Raw genomic sequence first — 6,610 nt, forward strand, 5'->3', positions numbered from 1 at the left:
GCCGTTCGCCATTGTCTCCTTCGCGAGGCAGCCACAAGATACACCGGAGCTCGCATCCGCTCCCTCCGTCGAACCCCCTCTGGCGAGTGCTCCCCCTCTTGGTGAAGTCAGCGGTGGAGAGGAGGCGTCGCCTCTCTCTCTCTCTCTCTCTCTCTCAGCCGCGGTCCGTAGCTTCCCCCGCGGAGCTTCCGGGGTTCCGCCGTCGTCGGACTGCCCCTGTCCCAAGCTAAGTCTCCCCCTTCTTCCCTTTCTTCTTTTTCTTATTAAATTCTTAATTCACGTGGCAGTAGCAAAGGTGAATTTGTTGTCTGACTAATTGGGAGTTATATGAAATTGTGGGATTGATTGTGGAGGCTTAGGGGCGAACTTTGATATCTTGTTATGGTTTATTGTTGTTCTATGATTGATATGAGGATCCTATTGGCGAAATCTAAGTTCTCGTGCTATCTATGTGTTCTACATGATGCAATATGGTGCTGAGGTAATTACCTCTCTCGTGATCCCTCTCGGTATGGGGATGATCCTTGCCTCAAAACTTCCCCTTGCTCCTCCTCCACTCCTTGCTGCACTCCTTGGATTTGAGTGAATTTGTGGTGCCGAAATGTGGGGAGGAGAAGGGAGATGAGGGCTGTTTATATACATCTCAAGCCTTGGCATTTTGCCTGAAATCCTTGGAAAGTGATACGCTATTTCGGGTTACAATCTTAGCTTGCTTTTGAGCTTTGTGATATTGTTGTTCACTCCATATTGGTGAAATTCTTGGGGAAAGAGGTTCCCTCCCTTGGCTGCTCCTTTAGCCTCGATAAAGGGGACTTTGTTCTTCAAATTTTGGCTTGTGGTTGAGCCTTCTTACCTTGTGGCAGCTTGGTCTTGATTCCAAAATGATGCAAGTTGAAATGGGACAATTTGTGGCTGCTCTCACAGCTAGACTGCAGCCTCTTGGCTGCTCTACCTTGCCTATCACTTCTCTTTCCTCAATTTAGCTTGTGTCTTCTTTTCCCTTCTTATGTGCCAAAAATTTAAGGCCATCCACAACGCTGTCTCTATACCGTCTCTTAAACCGTCTCTTAACTACTATTTAAGCACTATTTGAGGGCCCCACTGTCCTTTTTGCCTCCATCTCTTAACTAAGAGACGGAACCTGCAACGCTCCGTCTCTTAACCGTCTCTATACCGTCTCTTAATTACTATTCATTCAATTTAATTTATAATTTTTTTTTAAAACCCAATTCAATTTAAACAAACACACTTTATTAAAATTAAAACAAAATAAAAAAACACACAAAATAAAAAAACACACAAAATAAAAAAAACACACAAAATAAAAAAACACACAAAATAAAAAAAAATTAATCGGAAGGGCTAATCATCCTCCGGAGGCGGTCGAGGTTGAGGGGGAGTCGGAAGGCCAAGTTGTGCTGCCATATGCACAATTCCGTTCCACCAGGCCGCGTATTGGGAGTGCGAGAAGCGGGAAGTGTCCGCCATTGTCGCGGTCATGTACGCCACCATAGAGTAAAAAATTTAATAAAAAACAAAAAAAAATATAAAAAAAAACAAAAAACGGTAATAATACCGTTACAAAAATTTTTTTTTTTATTTAAATTCGAATTTTTTTTTAAAAAAAATATTTATTGCGTCAGCACGTGACGACGCCCACTCGCGGGCCGGCGAGTGGGCGTCACGCACGACGCCGGGCTGCGCCACGTCGCCTAGGCGCGTGGCGAGACAGCTCGTCTCGTGGCTCGGCGAGTCGAGACGCGCGACGAGACGCGCGACGAGACGGGACGAGATGGAGGCTGCAACGCGTCTCGCCGGGGTCTCGTCTCGCTGAGACGAGACGCGAGACGCCGGCGAGTCCCGTTGTGGATGGTCTAATACCCTTTTTGGTGTTACATTGTAGGTGGAAACCGAGAAGATATGGAGGAAGAGAAGAGGGGAATCTTACTACATCACCTACTTTGTTTCATTGCTAAGTTTAGCAAATGGGTTAAGCATTAGGCTTGGGATAGCTCTTGACCAAGTCCTAATTTAGCCACTAATTTGGTGTTAGCTCCTCTCAAAGTTTAGAGTAGGGTGAGTTGTTATTTTGTTCTCATAGTGTGGGAATCGAGGCATGTACTACTTGTATTTCCATCATTCCTGTATTTTTTTTAATTCTTTAAAGTATTCATCTAATAAAGCATATCCTTTACTTTTATTCTCGAATAATTTCCTTGCCCTTTGTTTCTCTCAACAAAAATACTTAATTTACTCCCACGTCGGAAATTACAACAAAAATTCTACGCCTTCTAAACGAGAATTAATTAAGCTAATAAATTTGATTTATCTCTAAAGAAAGGAACGAAATTCCGGGGCGTCACACGATCGGCATAGGCTCCAGTGTCCTCCCGTATCGCCCTTCGGAGGCACCTTGGTCGTCTATTGGGTATGGCCAGTAGCCACCCGGAACGGCCGAATCTTGGGTGAGAGGAGGGGCCGAATATTCCGTTTCCGGACTGGGAAACGGTTGTGCACCAAACCATTCGGGGTTCCAACCGTGAGAGGGCGGGTTGTCATCACCTTGGCCGGACATTGTTAGGGTATGAGAGAATGAAGATGAAAATGGATATGGGAAAATGAAGATGAGAATGGATATTGGAGAATGAAGATGAGAATTGTGTAGTTTGATGTGAATTTTTAGGTGTGAAAGTGGGGGTATTTATAGATGAAAGTGTGTATTTTTGGGGGGAAAAAATAAAATAAAAAATAAAAAAGTGTAAAAAACGGTTATAGTTTTTTTGGGAAGTGAATTTTTTTTTATCGGTTTTTTAATTAAAAACTGATTTTAAATTTAAAAAAAAACATTTAAAGGCAACGGCTATGCCGTTGCCCAATCACCGCGCGACACGTCAGCTGCTCGCTGGCACGGCGAGACACATCCGTTCCAGCGGCGCGGACGGCGGTGGCGACGGCTGCCACCTTTGCGGATGCTCTCAGCATCATCATCATCACCACTATTATTATTATAGTTATTATTCAATTGTAGGAGAAAATTTTAAAAATAATAGTAGTCTAAATTAATGTAAACAAATTAAGATAAGTATTACTTAAAAAGTTAAAATTATATTAAAATCATAGTAAAATAATAAAATAAAGGATTAGCAGTGATGAGTCTTATATGGGTTGGGCTTCGGATGGGATTTGGGCAGGGCTTGAGTTTGAAAATTGGGAGCATGTCTCAACTAATTGACAAAATTCTTATGAATCATGCTATAGGTTACAAGACTTGATTTCATCTAATTCAAGTACCTATTCTCCTCTAATGTCTCATCCTGTCTGTCGGGGAAGGCACCAACTACAAATAGTGCGACAATAGAGGATATGAAGGGAATCACCCAAAAATTATAATCCGAATGAGAATGGTTTGTGTGTTTTGTACTAAGCCGTGGGTGGCGAATCCACTAGGCAACATATATAGGAGTAGTACCAAATTAATAATAGTAGTCCAATGAGATCCTTAAACTGGATTTTCAAAAGGCATACGATACAATTCGCTGGGACTTTCTCAAGGAGACGCTAACTAGCATGGGATTTGGAATGACAGTAAGAAAAGTTCCATTGATGACAATAGTAATACCACGAGCTGCTGGAGAATCTGCATTTAAAGAAAAGATGATTGATGGTTTCACTTTCATCCTTGAACAGCGCACACATGTTATCGCCAATCCCTTGTGCTCCATGCCTGAATAATCTTTCCTTTGGTTGATTCTTTCATGGAGCAAAAACCACACATTGCGCTCGTGGCAGAGCAATTTTCCTCCAAGCCGATCTCCCATCTTCCAAAGCAAGGTCTCTTGACTCCATTAGGCGATTTACCTGCAAAATAAATTTAGAGACCGTGAAGGAAGGTGCATTGTTAAAAGCCCACACCCTCATATCCCTTGAGCTTTCTCTCATCCTCCAACAATTCATGATACTCAAAAGATCTCCAACTAAGTCCTATTCCTAGGAAAAAAAACTTTCTTCTCCATTGAAACTTCCATGTCCATTCTCCTCCTTCCCATTCTCCAATGTTTGCGATAGCCTCCTCATTTTGGGTAGATAAGCCTACAATCTAGGGAACATGACCATAAGAATATCTTCCCCAACCCAAAAATCCGCCCAGAATCTCGCTTGTTCATCGTTTCCCACCTTTACTTGAATTCCTTTTCTCGCTACTTCTTGTGCTTCTTTGCTAAAATTCTGTTTCCCACCTTTCTCGTTATTTCTTGTGGAATAAATTGATAGAATGTGAGACCTACTTACCATTTATGATAAATTGAAATGTGCTTTTTATTGTGGGATGAACCAAAATAACAAAATGTGACTCTTGTAGAAAGGGAGTAGCATCTTTTAATAATTGAAACTTTGCTCAACTAAGACAAAAGATAGTTTATTAGTGAAGAACAAACTTTGTAGAAGCTGAAATATATTATTATCTATAATACTACTACTATATTTAGAGTTTCAATCATTCAAATAGTAACACTATAAAAGGGATATCATCAGCCCATGCCCAGTCGGGACACGTTTCTATCCAATAACATAATATTATTTCTCATATAAAATCCAATTGTTAGTACCCAACGTACGAAGGTATATGATTACGCAAATCTATCCTTACAATATATTAATAGGGGTGCGTTATAACCAATATTCCGACTATAACATAATACCTATCATTTTATAAATAAAATATAGTACTCCTTATTTTGTTAAAATATCATTTAACTGATTATAAATATCATTTTATACATATTAAAAGAATATCATTCTTGAGTATAAACATCAGTTTTAGCAAAAATGATATATTTCGTCCATAAAATAATAAGTTATTAGGTTATCACTATAAATATAGATTATCATGTAATCACATATAGTTTGCTAACCATCGTGTCCCTATATCAAAGTATTGCATAATCAATCTAATTCACTTAATGTTATTAACATAGTTTGTTAACAATCTCGGAAATCTCGTTCTTCATCATCAACAAAATTAAACTACTACATATCACTGTGCATTTGGGCAGCGAACTTACTTACCTTTAAAAGTAATCGACTGGTTGTTTTGGATCCATCACAAAATCAACTCAAACAAAATACTTACTCTCGCCGTCTGCCATTAAGAATCTCATTTGAGTTCGGCACGAGTTTTAAGAAATATAAAGAAAAGTGAGTGAGAAAAATAGTGAAATGTGGAACCCACTTTTATATACTTTTATAATAAAATATGAGTGGAATGAGTAAGTGGAAAATGAGGTGTACTTACCATTTATAGTAAAAGTCAATTGAGACTCCTAATAGCATACGAACTACAATAGTAAACATGAACTCATAATGGTGGACGGAGGAAGTATCTTTCAAGGAGACACAAATTGAGACGCTATTACCAGCGTTTATTTTTTTAAAAAAAATAACCACAATTAAGGACTAAAAAAAAGAGTTCTTAAATTGATGACAAATTATCATAATCTTTTGCTTTTAAAGGATGTCTCTATTTTTATCTCCTAATTTTAGTTGAGACACTAACAATAAGGATACTTTGTGAAGTCTTGATGGTATTGTTAAACACAAAAAAATAACATTTTAAATAGCATTAAAAAGCGTTTTTAGCTATTTTTTATTGTAGGGACTATATAAAAGATTAATCTATAAATCAACTATATAAAAGGTAAATCTATTTCTTTATAAGTATAAGGTTGTAAAAAAGAAAACATTCGAACAATACTATCTCATTCTCAACATATACTAAGAAAACCTTGAACATTACTATCTTATTCTCAACATACTAAGAAAACCTTGAACATTACTATCTCATTCCCAGAAAGTTAAATAGTGTTCCATCCGTCCCATAAAAATAGATACTCCAGATGATACGAACTTGAATGCATAATTGGTAAAATAAAAGGGAGATAGAAAGAAAATTTGATTGAATATTATTAGAATATTAGTGGAAAAATGAGGTCCACCTCATTATAGGAAAAAAGTCATTAACATAGAAGTTGATGGGTTGAACCAAAATAAAAATAGTACTATCTATTTTTCATTGGACACGACGAATGGAGTAGAATTATTGATACTCTAAAGCATAGTTTTTAGTATCGGACTACAATTATCGTCTCATTTTTAAGTAGTTATGGCTATTTTACTATCAAGTCGATAATTAGTTTTGAATTTTATCTTTTTAATTAGGAAGTTTATAATCAAATCGTAGGTGGTTGGGGATTAAAGTAGTTGTCTAGTAAAACCTTATAACACTGGAATTTCATGTTAGTATCTTTATGTTTATTATAATGAGTTGAATTAAGCATGCAAGACATGCAAATACGTAAAATGAGTGTGTTGAATAATTGGTGGACCTTCATTTGGGCTTGTCTATTTCCTTGGCCCATGTGATGATTGAATTGGGCTTGGCCCAATACTTACTCCTCATACTCCAGATGCCGCCATGTGTACTCTCACCCGGATCAAGGCTCTAAGCCGTTGGATGGCGATGTGTGCTTGTTATGTGAGAGGTTAGACCCTTCAGTTTCATTCATTCACTTACACACACTCTCTCTCACTTCTCTCTCTCTCGCTCTCTCCTTCT

Source organism: Salvia splendens, chromosome 18 (genome assembly GCF_004379255.2).
Source record: "Salvia splendens isolate huo1 chromosome 18, SspV2, whole genome shotgun sequence".
Lineage (NCBI taxonomy): Eukaryota > Viridiplantae > Streptophyta > Magnoliopsida > Lamiales > Lamiaceae > Salvia > Salvia splendens.